This window comes from Stegostoma tigrinum, chromosome 45, assembly GCF_030684315.1.
Source record: "Stegostoma tigrinum isolate sSteTig4 chromosome 45, sSteTig4.hap1, whole genome shotgun sequence".
Lineage (NCBI taxonomy): Eukaryota > Metazoa > Chordata > Chondrichthyes > Orectolobiformes > Stegostomatidae > Stegostoma > Stegostoma tigrinum.
The window spans coordinates 5,386,818-5,412,294 of NC_081398.1; positions in this window are offsets into that span (position 1 = coordinate 5,386,818).

The following is a 25,477-nucleotide window of genomic DNA, read 5'->3' on the forward strand; positions in this document are numbered from 1 at the left end:
GGTAGTGGAATCAGATACATTAGGGACATTAAAGCAACTCATGGAAGATAGTAAAATGTAGGGTATGCGGGGTAGTTTGATCTTAGAGTAGGATAATAGGTCGGCACAACATCATGGGCCGAAGGGCCTGTGCTATGCTATACTTTTCTATATCCTATATTCTATGTTCTATGTTCAAACCATCGATTGCCTGGACTTGACAGAGGGAAGTTCCCTTCCTCAACCACTCCTGTACCTCTGCAAACAGGGGCAGTGTAGAGGGAGCTATCTAATGCCCTGCTGTCCCTGTGCTGGGATCATTTGATGGGGGACTGTGTAGAGAGAGCTCTACTTCATATCTGACCCTCTTCTGCCCCTGTCCTGGGAGTGTTTGATGGGGGACAGTGAAGAGGGAGCTTTATCCTGTATCTAACTCCTGCTGTCCGTGTCCTGAGTTTGTTTAATGGGGACAGTGTAGAGGGAGCTTTACTCTGTATCTAACTCCATGCTGTCCCTGCCCTGGGAGTGTTTGATGGGGGGCAGTGTAGAGGGAGCTTTACTCTGTATCTAGCTCCACGCTTTCCCTGTCCTGGGGATTGTTTGATGTGGGGATGGTGTAGAGGGAGCTTTACATGCTGTCCCTGTCCTGGGGAGTGTTTGATGGGGCACAGTGCGGAGAGGGCTTTACTCTGTATCTAACCCCGTGCTGTCCTCGTCCTTGGGAGTGCTTGATCTGCAACAGTGTAGAGGGAGATTTACTCTGTATCTAACCCCGAGCTGTTCCTGCCCTGGGAGTGTTTGATGGGGCACAGTGTCAAAGGAGTTACTCTGCATCCATCATATTTGGGTATTTGGGATCCTAGCTCCCATTTTGGATGCTGTGAGTCTGTAGTACTTTTGTTCCTGAAAGACCTGAGCTATTGTTGAGTCAGACGATCAAGGAATGGTGGCAGTGGTGGGAGTTTGCATTGATTTGGGGAAGGTGCTCTTTGGAGTCGAGGCAATGATTAACCACGTTTGAATACAATAATGTAAGAACATTGTAGGGCCGAATGGACTCATTGTTTTCCTGAGTGATGGTGGAATGGACAATGTGTGATTTTAACCATTAATACTTCTGTTGGACAAGTTGGTAATATTAATCCAGATTCCAATCGCTTTGGGTTAGACATGCCATAGATCAGTGAGCCACCACCCCTGGTCCTGAGGGACCTGTGAAACATCGGGAGAATTGATCCCAAGAGTTATGTTGTTTTTATTCTTTGAGCCGAGCTCAACCCAAACTGCCCCTTGAGAAGGTGGTGGTGAGCTGCCTTTTTCCTTAATTGCTGCTGGAGAAAGTGTGTTGAGCTGCCTTCCCGAACCACTGTCCGTATTTAGGGACACCCACTCAGCACTGTTAGGGAGGGAGTTCCAGGATTTTAACGCCGCAAAACTGCAGGATGGCCGATATGTTTTCAAGTCGGGATGGTGAGTGCTTCGGAGGGGGCGGTGTCTCCATGCATCTGCTGCCCTTCTACCTCTAGATGGTAGAGGTCATGGGTTCGGAAAGTGCTGCCTGAGAAAGCCTTGGTGAATTTCTGCAATGCGTCTTGTAGATGGTACGCACCGTTGCAACTGAGTGTGGGTGGTGTAGGGAGTGGATGTTTGTGGATGCGATGCCAATTGATACCAATGTCTGCTCTGTCCTGGATGGCATCAAGTTTCTTGAGTGTTGTTGGAGCTGTGCCAACCCCCCTCCACCCCCCCCCCCCCCAATCCAGGCAAGTGGGGAGTATTCCCACACACTCCTGACCTGTGCCTTGTCAATGATGGGGCAGGCTTTGGGGAGTCAGGAGGTGAGTTACTCACCACAGTATTCCTAGCCTCTGACCCGCTGTTGTAACCATTGAATTTGTACGGCTGGTCCAGTTCTGTTTGTGGTCATTGATTACTCCCAGAAATTTGAGAGTCAGGCATTTAGTGATGGTCATGCCATTGAATTGCAATGAGCATTGGTTAGACTCCCTCCTGCTGGAGACGGTCATTACCTGGCATTTATGTGGCACAAATATCGCTCGCCACTTGTCAGCCCCAGCCTGGGTAGTGTCCAGATCTTGTTGGTTCAGTATCTGAGGGGTCGTGACTGGTGCTGAACATTGTGCGATCATCGGTGAGCATTTCCACTTCTGATGTTATGATGGAGGGAAGGTCATGGATGAAGCAGCTGAAGATGGTTGGGCCGAGGACACTGCCCTGAGGAACTCTGTGGAGATGTTCTGGAGTTGAGATGAGTGGCCTCCGACAACCACAACCATCCTTTCACCTCTCACATTATTAGGCACAAAATTTGCAACTTCTGTTTTGACAACTCTGCATTTCTCCCCCTAAGTATTAACATGTTGATCGACTCCTATGAGTAAGGTTGGTCAAGCTGAAATTCAGTTCACCAGAATTCTGGAGCTGAAATCTCATCTCTGTGATTGTTCTATAAACCCAACTGGTTCACTAATGCTCTTAAGGGAAGGAAATCTGCCATCCTTGCCTGGCCTGAGCCTAGATGTGACTTCAGACCGACAGCAATGGAATTGACCAGTAACAGTCCTCTGAAGTGGTCCTAAGTAATTCAGTTCTCGGGCAGTTAAGGATGGGCAACATGAGCTAGTCTAGCCAACAATACCCTCATCCCATGTAAGTATAAAAATAACTAATGAAGAATAATGAGTGGAAAAATGAGTGATTAAATTTATGTGATGTGTTCTGAGTTCTGAAAATCATCAACGAGTCCCTTGCGATGCAAGAATTGTTTATTAAGCAGGCAAGATGCAATTACACCATTGACACAGGAGCCAATTGGAGTCCAACTTCTCTCAACCCAACCCAACTAACTCCCCATGTGAAGTTCAGCTCCAGTCATCCCACAGAAATGTGACTGATGTTAACTCAATTCAAGCCCAACACCCAACTGACCTCAACCCAACCCAGTGGTGATAAACTTGACCCAACCTCGTTGACATTTATAGATGAAGACAATTATTAAACCCACAACTCCCCACTTGCTTTTCTCGATCGAATCCTGTACACAGTCAATGTTGATGCACTGATCAGGGGAAACAGATCTCCACCAAAGGGTTTTGGTGATTGGTTGGACAATCATTTCCTAAGGCTCTCCAGTCAGAGAATTTAGGAGGACCCTCCTCCTTTGGGATGGCATGGCTGGTGAAGGTTCATCAACAAACAGAGTGGTCCACAGAGTGGTTATCCTCCGTGATACTCGTCCAATGGTGAAGGGGGGTCCCTTTCTAAGGAGCTGGTGGTTTCACACAAAAGCAGGTTAGAGGCAGAAGCGACAACTACGTCTGTCTGGAATGCGATCCTGAAAAGATTTAAGAAATGTTAGCATATATTCACAGTAAATGTCAGCTTTCATGACAGCGAAATGAGCGGGTGTTGTTCTTCGTGGAGCGATATGAAGTGGGAAAAGAGGGCGGAGAGATGATGAGTCCTTGGCCCAGGGATTGATGGGCATGTCAAGAGATCTGTGGTCACAAAGAAAGAAGTGCAATCTGCTTTGAAAATCTTGCTCTGATTACTTAAAGGAGGCACTGTACAGTCTGGACCAGCCTCAGAATTGGAGTTATAGACACAGATGCTGGTACAGTTACAACATTTAAAAGACATTTGGTAAAGTACACGAATAGGGAAGGTTTGGGGGCATATGGGCCAAGCACAGGCTGGTAGGATTAGTTTAGTTTGGGATTATGTTTAGCATGGACATGTTGGACTGAAGGCTCTGTTTCCATCCTCTTATGACTGTATAAACATTATGGAACAGAGGTAGTCCATCCAGTGCCCTGTGCCTGGCCAACTGGTAGCTCTGATGTAACTGACAGACTCTCTTTCATAGTTGAAAACTCAGACGTCAGATCGCGACAGGGTTGCTGCCAGGAATCTACTGGGGGCTCGCACGTGCCAGTGTGAGGAGCAGTTACACATCTCCACTGAACCTGCATGCCCTTCTGGCTGACACTGTTCAGATTCCAACCCCCCCCCCCGCCCGTCCCCACTGCCCCCGCCGCATATGATCCCGGTGGGGGAAGGTGGGACTATGTTGAGGGGTCATCGTTTCAAAACGAGGGGTCAACTCTTCCAAGCAGAGGTGAGCAGAAGATTTCTCCTCTTTCTCTAGAGGTTGGTATGTGCAATCACTTGTCTCTTCCTGAGGGAAGGAGGTGGGTAGACTCTGAAAGAATGAGAGAGTCAATTGCCAATAAGAGAGGTGGTGCGGTGGTTGGGGTGGGGTGGGGCGTGGTGGTGATGAGGTCCTGGAGGGGTAGGCAGGAAAAGAAGCCCTGGCTAACAATCACAGGGAATGGGGTTGTGAGGAAAAGGTCCACTTGGAAACCATGAGTTGGTTTTTAGGGAGTGTTCCAGAGTGGAGGGGTAGTGTTGGGTTCGATCATCCCCCCGGGGTCACAGTTTCCCTGCCGAGGGCCTTGGGATGGCGAAAGGTGCTATGCGAACACACGTTTGGCCGGGCAATCAACCCTCCGGGAGGGAGTTGCCCGCGGCGCAGCAAATACAGTGTGAGGCAGCGTTACTCACCTGATGGGCTCACAAAACCAGCTTCAAAAATGAGGGAATGCATAGATTGTGGCAACAAGTTTCCATCTTTTTGCAATCTTGGTCAACATTGCAGTGTTTCACTGTGCGTGTGTGTGGGGAGAGGGAGAGCAAAAAAAAAGAGATGAGGTTAATTAATGGATCAGCAACAATGTGGGGGCTTGAATTCAAGGGTGCTCCTCCTCGCAGACTCTCAAGCAGATGGACGAAAAGCTCTGTGTTCAGGAGCCGGAGATGAATGACCTCTCCACACGCAGGGAGAACAGAACCCGTTTCCCTCCCTGGCAGCAAAGCCTTAGGCTCAGTGCACTACTCAAGTGGCAGGCTATGACCAAATCCCAAAAAGATGTGCGGGTTAGGGTGGATTGGCCGTGCTAAATTGTCCCGTAGTGCCCAGGGATGTGTGGGTTAGGGTGGGTTGGCCGTGCTAAATTGTCCCGTAGTGTCCAGGGATGTGTGGGTTAGGGTGGGTTGGCCGTGCTATATTGTCCCGTAGTGTCCAGGGATGTGCGGGTTAGGGTGGATTGGCCGTGCTAAATTGTCCCGTAGTGCCCAGGGATGTGCGGGTTAGGGTGGGTTGGCCGTGCTAAATTGTCCCGTAGTGTCCAGGGATGTGTGGGTTAGGGTGGATTGGCCGTGCTAAATTGTCCCGTAGTGCCCAGGGATGTGCGGGTTAGGGTGGGTTGGCCGTGCTAAATTGTCCCACAGTGCCCAGGGATGTGTGGGTTAGGGTGGATTGGCTGTGCTAAATTGTCCCATAGTGCCCAGGGATGTGCAGGTTAGGGTGGATTGGCCGTGCTAAATTGTTCCATAGTGCCCAGGGATGTGCGGGTTAGGGTGGGATTGGCCGTGCTAAATTGTCCCGTAGTGTCCAGGGATGTGTGGGTTAGGGTGGGTCGGCCGTGCTAAATTGTCCCATAGTGCCCAGGGATGTGTGGGTTAGGGTGGATTGGCCATGCTAAATTGTCCCATAGTGTCCAGGGATGTGTGGGTTAGGGTGGGTTGGCCGTGCTAAATTGTCCCATAGTGCCCAGGGATGTGTGGGTTAGGGTGGATTGGCTGTGCTAAATTGTCCCATAGTGCCCAGGGATGTGTGGGTTAGGGTGGATTGGCCGTGCTAAATTGTCCCATAGTGCCCAGGGATATGCGGGTTAGGGTGGATAGGCCGTGCTAAATTGTCCCGTAGTGCCCAGGGATGTGCGGGTTAGGGTGGATTGGCCGTGCTAAATTGTCCCATAGTGTCCAGGGATGTGCGGGTTAGGGTGGGTTGGCCGTGCTAAATTGTCCCATAGTGCCCAGGAATGTGCGGGTTAGGGTGGATTGGCCGTGCTAAATTGTCCCGTAGTGCCCAGGGATGTGCAGGTTAGGGTGGGTTGGCCATGCTAAATTGTCCCGTAGTGCCCAGGGATGTGTGGGTTAGGGTGGAATGGCCGTGCTAAATTGTCCCGTAGTGCCCAGGGATGTGCGGGTTAGGGTGGATTGGCCGTGCTAACTTGTCCCATAGTGCCCAGGGATGTGCGGGTTAGGGTGGAATGGCCGTGCTAAATTGTCCCGTAGTGCCCAGGGATGTGCGGGTTAGGGTGGATTGGCCGTGCTAACTTGTCCCATAGTGCCCAGGGATGTGCGGGTTAGGGTGGATTGGCCGTGCTAACTTGTCCCATAGTGCCCAGGGATTTACGGGTTAGGGTGGATTTGCCGTGCTCATTTGTCCCGTAGTGCCCAGCGATGTGCGGGTTAGGGTGGATTGGCCGTGCTAAATTGTCCCATAGTGCCCAGGGATGTGTGGGTTAGGGTGGATTGGCCGTGCTAAATTGTCCCATAGTGTCCAGGGATGTGCGGGTTAGGGTGGATTGGCCGTGCTAAATTGTCCCATAGTGCCCAGGGGTGTGCGGGTTAGGGTAGATTGGCCGTGCTAAATTGTCCCATAGTGCCCAGGGATGTGCGGGTTAGGGTGGATAGGCCGTGCTAAATTGTCCCGTAGTGCCCAGGGATGTGCGGGTTAGGGTGGATTGGCCGTGCTAAATTGTCCCATAGTGTCCAGGGATGTGCGGGTTAGGGTGGGTTGGCCGTGCTAAATTGTCCCATAGTGCCCAGGGATGTGCGGGTTAGGGTGGGTTGGCCGTGCTAAATTGTCCTGTAGTGCCCAGGGATGTGCGGGTTTTGGTGGGATTGGCCGTGCTAAATTGTCCCATAGTGCCCAGGGATGTGTGGGTTAGGGTGGATTGGCCGTTTCAAAATTGTCCCATAGTGCCCAGGGATGTGCGGGTTAGGGTGGGATTGGCCGTGCTAAATTGTCCCATAGTGCCCAGGGATGTGTGGGTTAGGGTGGAATGGCCGTGCTAAATTGTCCCGTAGTGCCCAGGGATGTGCGGGTTAGGGTGGGTTGTCCGTGCTAACTTGTCCCATCGTGCCCAGGGATGTGCGGGTTAGGGTGGATTGGCCGTGCTAAATTGTCCCACCGCATCCAGGAATGTGCAGGTTTGGGTGGATTATCTCATAGTGTCCTATAATGTACAGGAATATACAGGTTAACTGAATAGCTGAATTGGCCGTGCTAAATTGTCCCACAGTGCCCAGGGATGTGCAGGTTAGGGTGGGTTGGCCATGGGAAATCTAGGGTTATCAGGGTGGCTGTGGATAGGATGCTCTTTGGAAAGTTGGTGTGGACTCAGCTGACTGAATCGCCTGCCTCCACTTCTAAGAATTCTTTCCCATTTTAAGAGAGGATCGAACAATTGACCCTTGACATCCCGTGGCATTGCCATCACTAAATACCTTCTCCTACTATCACTGTCCCAGGGGTTGGCACTGAGAAGCGACTGAATTGGACTAGCCCTTTCAAGGACAGGTCAGAGGCTGGGACTCCCTCAGCTAACAGTTCTCCATATTGAGGCCATGGAGGGTGGGGGCTGAGAGCTGATTTTATAGAAGTTTATAAAATCAGGGGGCCACAGTGGGGTTAATACCAGACATCTTTTCCTGTGGATGGTGTATTTCCAGACTAGGGGTACATTTTAAACATGGATTTAAAGAGGGATATATTGTTTTTACACATAGGATGGTTTGTGTGTGGAATGATCGTCCTGAGGAAGTGTTGGATCTGGATAGAGTCACAACATCTAAAAGTCACCTAGATAAGTGAATAGGACAGGTGTGGAGAGAAATGGACCAGCAGCAGGCATGTGAGACTGGTTTAATTTGGGATTATGGTCAGCACGGACTGATTGGGCTGAAGGGTCTGTTTCCGGGCTGTATGACTCAATGACTCTACGAAGGGCACGGATAGGATGAATTCACAAGGTCTTTTCCTGAAAGTGGGGAGCCCAAAATGGGGGGGGTGGGGTGGGGGGGAGGCGGGAGGGGGGAGCGTAGGTTTCAGGTGAGAGGGGAAAAATTTAAACAGGTCCTGAGGGGCAACATTTTCACACAGAGGGCGGTGTGTGTATGGAATGAGCTGCCAGAGGAAGTGGTGGAGGCTGGTACAATTACTGCATTTAAACGGCATCTGGATGGATACATGAATAGGAAGGGTTTAGAGGGGTATGGGCCAAACGCTGGCATATGGGACTAGATTAATTTAGGATATCTGATTGGCATGGATGAGGTGGATCAAAGGGTCTGTCTCCATGCTCTACATCTATATATGTCTCTATGGCTGTAAGTCAGGACTGCTATAGAATATGCCACCTTTGATTCCTTTCTTTCTTAAGCAGTTAATTAGCTTCCCATTAAGGGGTTTGGGAAGGAGACAGGACTTGACAAGAGGGATTTGGGTGTGGGAGGAGTGTAGCATGGATGCCAAACATGAAGAGGACCTGTAGAAGTGATTGAAACGGGGAACAATGTTCTAAACATTGTAGCGTTGATGAAGGACTGGTAGAGGTGCTCCTACGGTGAATACACCAGGTAGACAATGGCTGACAGTTAACTGCCAAGCTTTAATCACACTTTATTACTCAATCCCTCTGTCCAAATTCCGTTTTTTGATGATAAAATTAAGTACAGTACCTTTGAGGTCATAACCTATGGAGAAAACAGACTTCTGTTAATGTTTCAAGTGGAAATGCTGACCCATTTTTAACAATTAAATCAACATTTCAGAATTATGTGTATCTTAGATTAGTGCTGCCCTATCAAACTTTATTTGGATTTTACCGCTCATACCCATTTTATTTCAGTTTGTTCATTTCTCTTGGCTTATGTCTTTCTCCCTGGATGAGAGGACAAGCCCTGAGGTGGATCCCGGGATGTTGCAACATCCCTGCCCCATTGCCCTTAGATTTAGCTCTGGCTTTTGTCTCTCTATTCTCCCTGGACATTCCAGTGCATGCCCCACCAGCAGGGTCTCCAGTGCTGTCTGAGTGCCAAAATCTCTGAATACCCAGTTGGTCTGAGGCTGTTGCTAGACAGGGCGTTTGGTCTTCAAGGTGCTGAAATCAGGCCTGTGTGTGAATTTGCCCCTGTCCAAACTGCTTGCAGCCCCTAGCCATCTCCCCCTCCACCATACCTTTGGTGCCATAGCCTGTTCCTGAGGGAAAATAAAATGGGATGCATTAGCCTGAACACTGGAGAAAAATGAACTAAAGACTCACAACTAGTTGCAGAATCCTTACAGTGTGGAAAGAGACCGTTCAGCCCATCAAGTCCACACCGACCCTCTAAAGATCATCCCACGCAGACACATGCAACCCTGCCTTTCCCATGTTTAACCTATTGTCTTCAAATCCCCAGAAACTAAAGACTAATTCACCTAACGTGTACATTTTTGGACTGTGTGAGGAAACTCACTTAGACATGAGGAGAATACACAAATAGTCCCCCAAGAGTAGGATTGAACCCAGGTCCCTGGTGCTGTGAGGTAGCAATGTTAATCATTGAGCCAACAACCACAAATTCTGATACATTAGATTCAATAATAAGCTCTCTCGGAACTCGATGGACCTTTATCCATTTAGCTCTTTTACAGGTAAATGAACAGCGTCTGCAGAGAGTCAATCGTGTGTTTATATTTTCAGCTCAGTTGGACTAGGATTTGCGATGAAGATAGAAGTTGCTGGAGAAGCACAGCAGGTCTGGCAGCTTCCATGAGAAATGAAACCGAGTCAGATGGGTTGAGGAGTGGCAGATGGGGCGTAATAGAAATAAGAATGAGGCATTGCATTTTGGAAAGGCAAATCAGGGCAGGTCTAATACAATTAGTTAGTAACTTTCTTGAGTCTTTCTCTGTGCAAATAAAATTCAGCTCCTGTATTCTTCCTGCCAAAGTGTGCAACCCCACATTTCCCCAAACTTTATTACAATCTGCCAAATCTTTTGTGCACATCTTAATGCATCCATATCCCTCTGCAGACTCTGTGTCTCACCCTCAGCACTCGCTTGCCGACCTGATATTTTTGTGATATTTGTAAATTTGACAATATTACATGCCTCATCCAAATCATTAATATCTGTTGTCTCTGACTCCAAATGGCGATTGATGTGAATTGATACATTTCTATGAAGTAATAGTATCAAGAGATTATTTACTATTTAAAAGTGTGAGGTGATGCACTTTGGAAGGACAAAATTGAAAACAGAATATAGGGCTAACAGAAAGATTCTTGGCAGTTTGGAGGAACAGAGGGATCTCGGGATTCATGTCTACTGCTCCCTAAAAGCTGCCACCCAGGTGGATAGAGTTGTTAAGAAGGCGTGTGGTGTGTTAGCTTTCATTAATACAGGGATTGAGTTCAAGGGCCATGAAGTTATGCTCCAGCTTTACAAAAGCCTGGTTCGGTTACATCTGGAGTAATGTGTCCAGTTCTGGTCGCGTCATTATAAGAAAGATGTGGAAGAGTGAGAAAAGGCGCAGAGGAGATTTACCAGGATGTTGCCTAGAACGGAAGGAAGGTCTTATGAGGAAAGGTTGAGAAACCTTGGGCTTTTCTCTTCAGAAGGATGAAGGATGAGAGGTGACTTGATAGAGGTGTACAAAATGATCAGAGGTATAGATAGACCGGACAGCCAGAGACTTTTTCCTAGGGTGGAGGTAGCTTTTATAAGGGGGCATAGTTTTAAAGTGAAAGGAGGTAGATATCGAGGAGATGTCAGAGGTAGGTTCTTTACTCAGAGAGTGGCAGGGGCTTGGAATGCACTGTCAGAGAGGGTAGTGGAGTAGGCCTCATTAGGGGCACGAAAGCAACTAATAGATTGGCATATGGATGATAGTATAAGGTAGTGGTGGAGGTTAGGTAGACCTTAGGTTTAGGGTAAAAGGTTGGCACAACATCATGGGCTGAAGGGCCTGTATAGTACCGTACTGTTCTATGGTCTATGTTCTAAGAGACAAGGTCCCAAGGCAGCCGAATTGAGTTATGCTACAGACCAGCCATGAGTTTATTGAATGGCGGAGTGGGCTCAAGGAGCAGAATGTCCTGGCTCTATTCCTATGTTCCAATAATTGTGACTCCCAGCCCTGAGTCCTTTGGTGCACCACTGGCCACCAATAGACAGAAGAGATGAATGAGCCGTATTATAAGGTGGGGTCGTTAGATCTTGCTGGTGGGGAGTTTTGAGGTTGATGGTGCAATTGTTGAAAACTACAGCCTTGCAGATACTGACTGGGGTAATTTTCAGGAAGGAATTGGTTGAGCACATTGCCCTATAGACAATTGAGGAACTTCAATGGTCAGTGAATGCAATGTAAGGACCTCATAGCATGACCTGCTCTTGCCTTGCAATGCATGAAAGATACTTACCAACTGAACGGGGTTGGGGATTCGGTGGGGAATGGGAGCTCTCAATCAAAGGGCAATACATGAGGGACTGAGTCATAGCGCCTGGAGAATGGGATGGGGCAAGGTGCCCACCCCCTGTCAAAATCCCTGCCCAATTGCCCTTATATTTAGCTGAGACTTTTGTCCCTGTATTCTCCCCGGACATTCCAGTACATGCCTCATCAGCATGGCCTCCGGGGCAGTGCATGAGTGCAAGAATCATTTTTTTCCCTTTATTCATTAATGGGAAGAGGGCATCACTGGCGAGGCAGCATTTATTGCCCATCCCTAATTGCCTAGAGGGCAGCTAAGGGTCAACTACATTGCTGTGGTTCTGGAGTCACATGTAGGCACGACTGGGTTAAGGATGGCAGAGTCCTTCTCAAAAGGACATTAGTGAACCTGATGGGTTTATCCTCCTGATAATCAGCAATGGATTTATGAGTCTAAATTCCAGCTTTTGATGGAGCTCAATTCCACCTTCCGTCATGGCAGGATTCGAACCCAGATCCCCAGAACATTAGAGATACTGGGAACTGCACATGCTGGGGGTTGCGCGATAACAAAGTGTAGAGCTGGATGAAAACAGCAGGCCAAACAGCATATTAGGAGCACAAAAGCTGACGTATCGGGCTTAAATCCTTCATCAGAACATTGCCTGGGTCTCTGGATAAACAGATAAGTGATAATATAACTCAGCCATCGCCTCACATGGTCACCCTATTGGCCTGAGGCTGTTGCTAGAATGGACATTGGGCTTCAAGGGCCTGAAATCAGGCCTGTGTGTGTCTTTGCCCCTGCCCAATCAGCTTGCAGATGCAAGCTACCACCCTTTATGCCGTACCTTTGTTGCCATAGCCTGTTCCTGTGGGGAAAAGAAATGGATTGCATGAGATTGAACACTGGAGGAAAATGAATTAAAAGCTCACAACTTTTCATAGAATGCTTACAGTGTGGAAGCAGGCTTTTCAGTCCATCCAGATCACACTGACCCTCTGAAATCTAACCCACACATGCCTATGCTATCCATACAGCCCTGCCTTTCACATGTCTAAACTACCAAGTCTTCAAATCCCCAGAAACTACTGACGAATCCACTGAACCTGCACATTTTTGGACTGTGTGAGGAAACCCACTCAGACATGGGGAGAATATATAAGCGCAACACAGACATTTGCCCAACAGTAGGATTGAACCCAAGTTACCAGTGCTGTGAGGGAGCAGCTCTGAGCACTGACCATCAACCACATATATCAGCACAAACAATTCCACAGTAGGCTCTTTCAGAATTCAATGGGCTTTATGTCCATTTCATTATTTTACAGGTACGTGAACAGGTAGGATCTTGTTTTGTAATGCAGCTCGGCATTCCTACTCCTCAATTTTTATTTCTTCATTCACAGGTTGAGGGCATTGCTGGCAAGGCCAGCATTTATTGACCATTGCTAATTGCCCAGTGAGCAGTTATGCGTCAGGATCGTTGCTCTGGGACTGGAGTCACATGGAGGCCAGAACATATAAGGATGTAAGTTTCTTTCTCTAAAGAACAGTGGTTATCCAGATGGGCTTCTACCAACAATTGACAATGATCAACATTAGACTCTTAATTCCATTCTCTTTTGTAATCATGGAATTGAAATTCTACCATGGCAGGATTCAAACCAATTTCTCCCAGAATTTGGGTCAAATGGCCTAATTCATCACTTATACTTTGTGGTCCTACTATGTCTTATGAATAAATGGTGTGGATCTGGTCTATCTTGGGTTTTTGTAATTTTGCCATTATCAAACTTCAATCCTTCCTCCTTCCCAATGTCATCAGAGCCAGAGTGTAAGAGGCAAGACTTCAGTATTTCCTGGGAGTGAAGCAAAATCATACTGATCTATGATTCTAAATGGTGATTGATGCTAACTGACACATATTTTATGAAGTAATAGTATCAAGGGATACAATTTTATCTTCGCTAAAGGAAATTAGCAAACCAGATGGAGTTTTTGTTCTGATAAGTGGCAATGGATTTATGATCGTCATTAGAATCTAAATTCCAGCTCTTGAATGAGCTCAGTTCCAACTTCTGTCATGGCAGGATTCAAAACCAGCTCCCTTGAACATTGCCTGGGTCTCTGGATGAACAGACAAATGATACTATCACTCGGCCATCTCCTCACTCTCCGGTCACCTATCGGCCTGAGGCTGTTGCCAGATCAGACATTGGGCTTCAAGGGCCTGAAATCAGGCCTGTGTGTGCCTTTGCTCCTGTAAAGTCAGCTTGCAATCGCAAGCCACCTCCCTTTACACCTTACCTTTGTCGCCATAGCCTGTTCCTGTGGGGAAAAGAAATGGATCGCATTAGATTGAACACTGGAGAAAAATGAATTAAAAACTCAAAAATCGTCATAGAATCCTTACAGTGTGGAAACAGACTTTTCTGTCCATCCAGACCACACCGACCCTCTGAAAGCTAACCCACACAGACCTACCCTATCCGTACAACTTTGCCTTTCAAATGTCTAACCTAGGAAGTCTTCAAATTCCCAGAAACTACAGACAAATCCACCAAACCGGCATATTTTTGGACTGTGTGAGGACACCCACTCAGACATGGGGAGAATATATAAGCGCAACACGGGCATTTGCCCAACGGTAGGATTGAACCCAAGTTACCAGTGCTGTGAGGGAGCAGCTCTGAGCACTGACCATCAAGCACAAATATCAGCACAATTGATTCAACAGTAAGCTCTTTCAGAATTCAATGGACTTTATGGCCATTTCAGTCTTTTACAGGGAGGTGAACAGGTCAGATCTTCCTATGTATTGCAGCTTGGCGGTCGTACTCCTCATCTTTTTATTTATTCATTCGTGTGTTGAGGGCATTGTCGGCGAGGCCAGCGTTTATTGCCCATTGCTAATTGCCCAGTGAGCAGTTAAGCGTCAGGAACATTGCTGTGGGACTGGTGTCGCATTCTTTTTTGTAATCATGGAATTGAAATTCCACCATGGCAGGATTCAAACCAGTTTCCCCTAGAATTTGGGTCTGAAGGCCTAATTCGTCACCGAAACTTTGTGGCCTTACTATGGTCTTATGAATAAATGGTCAGGATTTGTTGTATCTTGGGTTTTTATAATTTTGCCATTATCAAACTTCCATTCTTCCTCCTTCCCAATGTCATCAGAGCCAGATTATAAGAGGCAAGACTCAGTATTTCCTGGGAATGAGGCAAAATCATACTGCTCTATGATTCTAAATGGTGAGTGATGCTAATTGCTATTTCTTTCTGGAACAATAGTATCAAGGGATACGATTTTAACTTGGCTAAAGGAAATTAGCAAACCAGATGGGGTTTTTGTCCTGATAATCAGCAATGGATTTATGATTGTCATTAGAGTCTAATTTCCAGCTCTTTAATGAGCTCAATTCTACCTTCTGTCATGGCAGGATTTGAACCCAGATCCCCAGAACAGTATGTGGGTCTCTATATTAACAGACAAGTCAAACTATCTGCCACTTTCTCTGGTCACCCTATTGGCCTGAGGCTGTTGCTAGGTGGGACATTGGGCTTCAAGGGCCTGAAATCAGGCTTGTTTGTATCTTTGCCCCTGTCCAATCAGCTTGCAGATACAAGCCACCTCCCATTGCTCATTACCTTTGACGCCATAGCCTGTTCCTGTGGGGAAAGGAAATGGATTGCATTAGATTGACCACCGGAGAAAAATGAATTAAAAACTCACAACTTGCCAGAGAATCCTTATTGTGTGGAAGCAGGCTTTTCAGCCCGTCCTGTCCACACTGACCCTCTGAAAGCTCACACACACAGACTTAACCTATCTGTACAACCCAGCCTTTCAAATGTCTACCAAGTCTTCAAACCACCAGAAATACAGACGAATCCAACAAGCCTGCACATTTTTGGACTGTGCGAGGAAACCCACTCAGACATGGGGAGAATATATAAGCGCAACAAAGAAATATGCCCAATGGTAGGATGGAACCCAAGTTGCTCGTGCTGTGAGGCAACCACTGACCACCAACCACAAATATCAACACAATTGATTCAACAGTGGGCTCTTTCAGAATTCAATGGACTTTGTGTCCATTTCGTTCTTATACAGGTATATGAACAGGTAGGAACTTGCTTTGGAATGCAGTTCGGTGGTCCTACTCATCTTTTTATTTATTCATTCATGGGTTGAGGGCATTGCTGGCGAGGCCAGCGTTTATTGCCCATTGCTGTTTGCCCAGTGAACATTGAGCGTCAGGAACATTGCTACTGGAATGGAGTCACGTGTAGGCCAGAACTCAGAGGGTTGGCAGTTTTCTTCTCTAAAGGACAGTAGTCATCCAGATGGGCTTCTCCCGACAATTGACAATGATCATCATTAGACTCTTAATTCCATGCTCTTTTGTAATCATGGAATTGAAATTCCACCATGGCAGGGTTCAAACAGGTTTACCCTAGAATTTGGGTCAAATGGCCTAATTCATCATCTAAACTTTGTGGTCCTACTATGGTCTTATGAATAAGTGGTGTGGATCTGGTCTATCTTGGGTTTTTGTAATTTTGCCATTACCAAACTTCGATTCTTCCTCCTCCCACTATCATCAGAGCCAGACTGTAAGAGGCAAGACTTTAGTATTTCCTGGGAATGAAGGAAAATCATCCCACTCTATGATTCTAAATGGTGAGTGATGCTAATTGATACATTTTTATGAAGCAATAGTATCAAAGGATACGATGTTATCTTCCCAAAAGGACATTAGTGAAACAGATGGGATTTTTGTCCTGAGAATCCGCAATGGATTTATGATCATCATTACAGTCTAAATTCCAGCTCTTTAATGAGCTCAATTCCACCTTCTGTCATGGCAGCATTAGAACCCAGATGCCCTGAACATTATCTGGGTCTCTATATTAACAGACAAGGGATACTATCCCTCGGCCATCGCCTGACTCTCCAGTCACCCTATTGGCCTGAGGCTGTTGCTAGAATGGACATTGGGCTTCAAGGACCTGAAATCAGGCCTGTGTGTGTCTTCACCCCTGTCCAATCAACTTACAATCGCAAGCCACCTCCCTTTATACCGTACCTTTGTCGCCATAGCTTGTTCCTGTGGGGAAAGCAAATCGATTGCATTAGATTGAACACTGGACAAAAATGAATTAAAAACTCACAACTTTTCATAGAATACTTACAGTATGGAAGCAGACTTTTCAGCCCATCCTGTCCACACTGACCCTCTGAAGGCCAACCCACGCCGACCTACCCTAACCTTTCACATGAGTGACCTACCAAGTCTTCAAATCCCCAGGAACTACAGGCGAATCCACTAAACCGGCACATTCTTGGGCAGTGTGCAGAAACACACTCAGACATGGGGAGAATATATAAGAGCAACACAGATATTTGCCCAAGGGTAGGATAGAACCCAAGTCGCTATTAGTGTGAGGCAGCAGTACTGACCACTGACTACCAATCACAAATATCAACATAATTGTTTCAACAGTGGGCTCTTTCAGAATTCAATGGACTTTATGTCCATTTTAGTCTTTTACAGGGAGGTGAACAGGTGAGATCTTGCTTTGTAATGCAGCTCGGCGGCCCTAATCCTCATCTTTTTATTTATTCATTCATGGGTTGAGCGCATTGCAGGTGAGGCCAGCGTTTATTGCCCATTGCTAATTGCCCAGTGAGCAGTTAAGTGTCAGTAACATTGCTGTGGGACTGGAGTCGCGTGTATGACAGAACACAGAATGATGGCAGTTTCCTTCTCTTAAGGACATTATTCATCCAGATGGGCTTCTCCCAACAATTGACAATGATCATCATTAGAATCTTAATTCCATTCTCTTTTGTAATCTTGGCAGTGAAATTCCACCATGGGAGGATTCAAACCAGGGTCCCCGAGAATTTGGGTCACTGGAATAACAGAGTAGTGTTCTGACCTCATGACCATCATCTTCTCTCAATGTGTTTGCACACCTGAGGGAGAGACGAAGACCCTCAGATTGAAGGGACGACCCTTTAGAACTAAGATGAGGAACAATTTTTCAGCTATAGGTGGTGACTCTGTGTCACTCAGAGAGTACTGTACATGACAATTAATCGGGTATCTTTAAGGCAAAGATAGATAGGTTTCTGATTTTCAAAGAGGGGATCAAGGGTTTCGGGGAGAAGGCAGAAGAATGGCAATGAGAAATACATCAGTAACTCTCGAATGGTGGAGCAGACTCAATGGGCCGAATGTCCTCATTCAACACCTGAATTTTGTGGTCTCATGAATACATGGTGATTGTCTGTTCTATCTTTGCTTTTTATTCTTTTGCCATGATCAAACTTCGATTCTTCCACCTCACAAGATCATCAGAGCCAGATTGAAAGAGGCAAGACTTCTGTATTTCCTGGGAATGAAGCAAAATCTTTGGCTCTATGAGTCGAAATGGTTATTGATGCCCATTGATACATTTTTATGAAGCAATTGTATCAAGAGATAGTATTTTATCTTCCCTAAAGGACATTAGTGAACCAGATGGGATTTTCTTCCTGACAATCAGCAATGGATTTATTAGAGTCTCAATGCCAGCTCTTTATTGAGCTCAATTCCACCTTCTCTCATGGCAGGATTCGAACCCAGATCCGCAGAACATTATCTGGATTAACAAGCAAATGATACTATCACTTGGCAATCACCTTGCTCTGCAGTCACCCTATTGGCCTGAGGCTGTTGCTAGACAGGACATTGGGTTTCAAGGGCCTGAAATCAGGCCTGTGTGTGTCTTTGCCCCTATCCAATCAACTTGCAGACACAAACCACCTCCCATTATGCCTTACCTTTGGTGCCTTTGCCTGTTCCTGTGGGGAAAGGAAATGGATTGCATGAGATTGAACACTGGAGAAAAATGAATTAAAATCTCACAACTTGCCATAGAATCCTTATTGTGTGGAAGCAGACTTTTCAGCCCATCCAGGCCATACTGATCTGCTGAAGGCCAACCCACCCAGACCTACCGTCTCCGTACAGCCCTGCCTTTCACATGTCTGACCTACCAAGTCCTCAAATCCCCAGAAACTACTGATGAATTCACCTAAATTGCACATTTTTGGGCTGTGTGAGGAAACCCACTCAGACTTGGGAAGAATACTTAAGCACAACACAGACATTTGCCCAAGGGTAGGATTGAACCCAAGTTACCAGTGCTGTGAGACAGCAGCTCTAAGCACTGACCATCATCAAGCACAAGTATCCACCCAATTGATTCAACAGTAGGCTCTTTCAGAATTCAATGGACTTTATGTCCATTTCGCTCTATTACAGGGAGGTGAACAGTGGAGATCTTGCTTTGTAATGCAGCTCGGCTTTCCTACTCCTCTTCTTTTTATTTATTCATTCACGGGTTGAGGACATTGCTGGCGAGGCCAGCGTTTATTGTCCATTGCCAATTGCCCAGTGAACAGTGAAGCGTCAAGAACTTTGCTGTGGGACTGGAGTCATGTGCAGGTCTGAACACATAAGGATGGCAGTTTCCTTCTCTAAAGGACATTAATCATCCAGATGGGCTCCTCCCAACAATTGACAACGATCATCATTAGAATCTTAATTCCATTCTATTTGGTAATAATGGAATTGAAATTCCACCATGGCAGGATTCAAACCAGTTGCCCCTCGAATTTGGGTTGAATGGCCTAATTCACCACCTAAAATTTGGAGCCGTACTATGGTCTTATGAATAAATGGTGAGGATCTGTTGTATCTTGGGTTTTTGTAAATTTTCCATTATCACACTTCGATTCTTCCTCCTCCCAATATCACCAGAGCCAGAGTGTAAGAGGCAAGACTTCAGTATTTCCTGGGAATGAAGCAAAATCGTACTGATCTATAATTCTAAATGGTGATTGATGCTAATTGTTACTACTTTCTGAAACAATAGTATCAAGGGATACGATCTTATCTTTGCTACAGGAAATTAGCAAACCAGATGGAGTTTTCATCCTGACAATCAGCAAGGGATTTATGATCGCCAGAGTCCAAATTCCAGCTCTTTAAGGAGCTCAATTCCACCCTTGGCCATGGCAGGATATGAACCCAGATCCGCAGAACATTATCTGGGTCTCCAGATTTACAGACAAGTGATACTATCTCTCGAGCATCGCCATACTCTCTGGTCACCCTATTGGCCTGAGGCTGTTGCTAGAATGGACATTGGGCTTCAAGGGCCTGAAATCAGGCCTGTGTGTGTCTTTGCCCCTGTCCAATCAACTTGCAATTGCAAGCCACCTCCCAATCCGCCTTACCTTTAGCACCATAGCCTGTTCCTGTGGGGAAAGGAAATGGATTGCATGAGATTGAACACTGGAGAGAAATGAATTAAAATCTCACAACTTGTCATAGAATCCTTATAGTGTGGAAGCAGATTTTTCAGTCCATCCAGACGACACCGAAACTGTGCAAGCTAACCCACCCAACTAAACTATCTGTACAACACTTCCTTTTACGTGTCTAGCCTACCAAGTCTTCAAATCCCCAGAAACAACAGATGAATCCACCGAACCTGCACATTTTTCAACCTTGTGAGGAAACCCACTCAGACATGGGGAGAATATATAAGCGCAACACAATCATTTGCCCAACAGTAGGATTGAACCCAAGTCGCTCGTGCTGTGAGGGAGCAGCTCTGAGCACTGACCACCAAGCACAAATATCAACACAAACAATTCCACAGTGGGCTCTTTCAGAATTCAATGGGCTTTGTGTCCATTTTGTTCTTTTACAGGTAGGTGAACAGGTAGGATCTTGCTTTGGAATGCAGCTCGGTGGTGCTACTCCTCATCTTTTTATTTGTTCATTCAGGGGTTGAGGGCATTGCTGGCGAGGCCAGCGTTTATTGCCCATCGCTAATTGCCCAGGGAGCAATTAAGCATCAGCAACATTGCTGTGGGACTGGAGTCATGTGCAGGTCAGAACGCATAAGGATGGCAATTTCCTTCCCAAAAGGACATTGGTCATCCAGATGGGCTTCTCTCAACAATTCACAATGATCATCATTAGATTCTTAACTCCATTCTGTTTTTCAAAAATAGAACTGAAATTCGACCACAGCAGGTTTCGATCCATTTTACCTACAATTTGGGTCAAATGGCCGAAATCATGACCGAAACTTTGTGGCCTCACTATGGTCTCATGAATAAATGGTGAGGACCTGTTGTATCTTGGGTTTTTGTAATTTTGCCATTATCAAACTTCGATTCTTCCTCCTCCCAATATCATCAGCGCCAGAATTTCAGAGGCAAGGCTTCAGTATTTCCTGGGAATGAAGCAAGATCATACTGCTCTATGATTTAAATGGTGATTGATGCTAATTGATACATTCTTATGAAGCAATTGTATCAAGGGACACTATTTTATCTTCCCTAAAGGACCATAGCGAACCAAATGGCTTTTTTTGTCCTGACAATCAACAATGGATTTATGGTCATCATGAGAGTCTAAATTCCAGCTCTTTATTGAGTTCAGTTCCACCTTCTGTCATGGCAGGATTTGAAGACAGATCCCCAAAACATTATTTGGGGCTCTACATTAACAGTCGAGTGATACTATCTCTCGGCCATCGTGTCTCTCTCTGGTCAGCCTGTTGGCCTGAGGCTGTTGCTAGATTGGGCATTGGACTTCTAGGGCCTGAAATCAGGCCTGTGTGTGTCTTTGCCCCTGTCCAATCAGCTTGCAGATGCAAGCAATCTCCCTTTACACCTTACCTTTGTTGCCATAGCCTGTTCCTGTGGGGAAAACAAATCGATTGCATTAGATTGAACACTGGAGAAAAATGAATTATAAACTCACAACTTGTCATAGATTCTTTACGGTATGGAAGCAGACTTTTCAGCCCGTCCTGTCCACACTGACCCTCTGAAAGCTAACCTACCCAGAACTACCCTGTCCATACAGCCCTGCCTTTCACATGTCCAACCTACCAAGTCTTCAAATCCCCAGAAACAACAGATGAATCCACCGAACCTGCACATTTTGGACTGCGTGAGGAAATCCACTCAGACATGGGGAGGATATATAAGCATAATGCAATCATTTGCCCAATGGTAGGATTGAATGCAAGTCACTCGCGCTGTGAGGCAGCAGCTCTAAGCATTGACCACCCAACCACAAATATCAACACAATTGATTCAACAGCAAGCTCTTTCAGAATTCAATGGACTTTGTGTCCATTCCGTTCTTATACAGGTCGGTGAACAGGTCGGATCATGGTTTGTAATGCAGCTCGGCGGCCCTAATCCCAATCTTTTTGTTTATTCATTCACGGGTTGAGGACATTGCTGGCGAGGCTAGTTTTTGTTGAAAATTGCCAAATGCCCAGTGAGGAGTTGAACGTCAGGAGCTTTGCTGTGGGACTAGAGTCGTGTGCATGTCTGAACACATAAGGATGGCAGTTTCCTTCCCTAAAGGACATTAATCATCCAGATGGGCTTCTCTCAACAAAGATTGACAAAGATCATCATTAGAATCTTAATTCCATTCTGTTTTCAAAAATGGAACTGAGAGTTGACCAGGGCAGGTTTCAAACCATTTTACCTACAATTTGGGTTGAATGGCCGAAATCATGACCGAAACTTTGTGGTCTCACTATGGTCTTATGAATAAATGGTGAGGATCTGTTGTATCTTGGGTTTTTGTAATGTTGCTATTATCAAACTTCAATTCTTCCTCCTCCCAATATCATCAGAGCCATAATGTAACAGGCAAGACATCAGTATTTCCTGGGAATGAAGCAAAATCATACTGATCTATGATTCTATCTGTTGATTGATGCTATATGATACATTTTGATGAAGTAATAGTATCAAGAGTTACTATTTTATGTTCCCTAAAAGACATCAGCGCACCAGATGGGGTTTTCGTCCTGAGAATCCGCAATGGATTTATGATCACCATTACAGTCTAAATTCCAGCTCATCAATGAGCTTAATTCCACCTTCTGTCATGGCAGCATTAGAACCCAGATGCCCTGAACATTATCTGGGTCTCTATATTAACAGACAAGTGATACTATCACTCGGCCATCGCCTCACTCTCCGGTCGCCCTATTGGCCTGAGGCTGTTGCTAGACAGGACATTGGGCTTCAAGGGCCTGAAATCAGGCCAGTGTGTGTCTTTGCCCCTGTCCAATCAGATTGCAGACGCAAGCCACCTCCAACTGCACCTTACCTTTGTCGCCATAGCCTGTTCCTGTGGGGAAACAAATGGATTGCATTAGATTGAACACTGGAGAGAAATGAGTTAAAAACTCACAACTTGTCATAGAATCCTTACAGTGTGGAAGCAGAATTTTCAATCCATCCAGGCCACACTGACCCTCTGAAAGCTAACCCATCGAGAACTACCCTATCCATACACCCCTACCTTTCACATGTCTAACTTACCAAGTCTTCAAATCCCCAGAAACTACAGACGAATCCAACAAAACTGCACATTTTTGGGCTGTGTGAGGAAATCCACTCGGACATGGGGTGAGTACTTAAGCACAACACAGACATTTGCCCAAGGGTGGGATTGCAGCTAAATCGCTCGTGCTGTGAGGCAGCAGCTCTGAGCATTGACCATCAAGCACAAATATCAGCACAAACAATTCCACAGTGGGCTCTTTCAGAATTCAATGGGCTTTGTGTCCATTTCGTTCTTTTACAGGTAGGTGAACAGGTAGGATCTTGCTTTGGAATGCAGCTTGGCATTTCTACTCCACATCTTTTTATTTATCCATTCACGGGTTGAGGGCATTGCTGGCGAGTCCAGAATTCATTGCCCATTGTTAATTGCGCAGTGAGCAGTTAAGCATCAGGAACATTGCTGTGGGACTGGAGTCACATGTAGGCCAGAACACATAACAATGTCAGTTTCCTTCTTTAAAGAACATTAATCATCCAGATGAACTTCTCTCAATGATTGACAATAATCATCATAAGACTCTTAATTCCATCCTCTTTTCCAAAAATGGAATTGAGATTCCACTATGGCAGGACTTAAACGAGCTTCCCCTCGAATTTGGGTCGAATGGCCTAATTCATCACCTAAATTTTGTGATCAAACAATGGTCTTATCAATAAGTGGTGTGGATCTGGCCTATCTTGGGTTTTTGTAATTTTGCCATTATCAAACGTCGATTCTTCCTCCTCCCAATATCATTAGAGCCAGAATTTCTGAGGCAGGATTTCCTGGGAATGAAGCGAAATCATACTGCTCTATGATTATAACTGGTGATTGATGCTAATTGATACATTTTAATGAAGCAATAGGATCAAGGGATACTATTTTATTTTCCCTAAAGGATGACAGCAAACCAGAAGGGTTTTTTGTCCTGACAATCAGCAATGGGTTTGTGGTCATCATTAGAGTCAAAATTCTAGCTCTTTATTGAGCTCAATTCCACCTTCTGTCATGGCAGGATTTGAAGACAGATCCCCGGAACATTACAGATAACCAAGTGTGGAGCTGGATGAACACAGCAGGCCAAGCAGCATCTCAGGAGCACAAGAGCTGACGTTTCGTGCCTATACCCTTCATCAGATTCTCTAGCATCTGCAGTTCCCATTATCTCCCCAGAACATTATTTGGGTCTCTACATTAACAGACAAGGGATACTATTTCTCGTCCATCACCTCCCTCTCCGGTCAGCTTTTTGGCCTGAGGCTGTTGCTAGATGGGGCATTGGGCTACGAGGGCCTGAAATCAGGCCTGTGTGTGTCTTTGCCCTTGTCCAATCAGCTTGCAGATGCAAGCCACCTCTCTTTACACCACCTCTTCCTCCGGTACATTGATGACTGTATCGGCGCCGCCTCTTGCTCCCCAGAGGAGCTCGAACAGTTCATCCACTTCACCAACACCTTCCACCCCAACCTTCAGTTCACCTGGGCCATCTCCAGCACATCCCTCACCTTCCTGGACCTCTCAGTCTCCATCTCAGGCAACCAGCTTGTAACTGATGTCCATTTCAAGCCCACCGACTCCCACAGCCACCTAGAATACACCTCCTCCCACCCACCCTCCTGCAAAAATTCCATCCCCTATTCCCAATTCCTCCGCCTCTGCCGCATCTGCTCCCAAGATAAGACATTCCACTCCCGCACATCCCAGATGTCCAAGTTCTTTAAGGACCGCAACTTCCCCCCCACAGTGATCGAGAACGCCCTCGACCGCGTCTCCCGTATTTCCCGCAACACATCCCTCACACCCCGCCCCCGCCACAACTGCCCCAAGAGGATCCCCCTCGTTCTCACACACCACCCTACCAACCTCCGGATACAACGCATCATCCTCCGACACTTCCACCATCTACAATCCGACCCCACCGCCCAAGACATTTTTCCATCCCCTCCCCTGTCTGCTTTCCGGAGAGACCACTCTCTCCGTGACTCCCTTGTTCGCTCCACACTGCCCTCCAACCCCACCACACCCGGCACCTTCCCCTGCAACCGCAGGAAATGCTACACTTGTCCCCACACCTCCTCCCTCACCCCTATCCCAGGCCCCAAGATGACATTCCACATTAAGCAGAGGTTCACCTGCACATCTGCCAATGTGGCATACTGCATCCATTGTACCCGGTGCGGCTTCCTCTACATTGGGCAAACCAAGCGGAGGCTTGGGGACCGCTTTGCAGAACACCTCCGCTCAGTTCGCAACAAACAACTGCACCTCCCAGTCGCAAACCATTTCACTCCCCCTCCCATTCTCTTGATGACATGTCCATCATGGGCCTCCTGCACTGCCACAATGATGCCACCCGAAGGTTGCAGGAACAGCAACTCATATTCCGCCTCCAAACCCTGCAGCCATATGGTATCAATGTGGACTTCACCAGTTTCAAAATCTCCCCTTCCCCTACTGCATCCCTCAACCAGCCTAGTTCGTCCCCTCCCCCCACTGCACCACACAACCAGCCCAGCTCTTCCCCCCCACCCACTGCATCCCAAAACCAGTCCAACCTGTCTCTGCCTCCCTAACCGGTTCTTCCTCTCACCCATCCCTTCCTCTCACCCCTAGCCGCACCTCCATTTCCTACCTACTAACCTCATCCCACCTCCTTGACCTGTCCGTCTTCCCTGGGCTGACCTATCCCCTCCCTACCTCCCCACCTATACT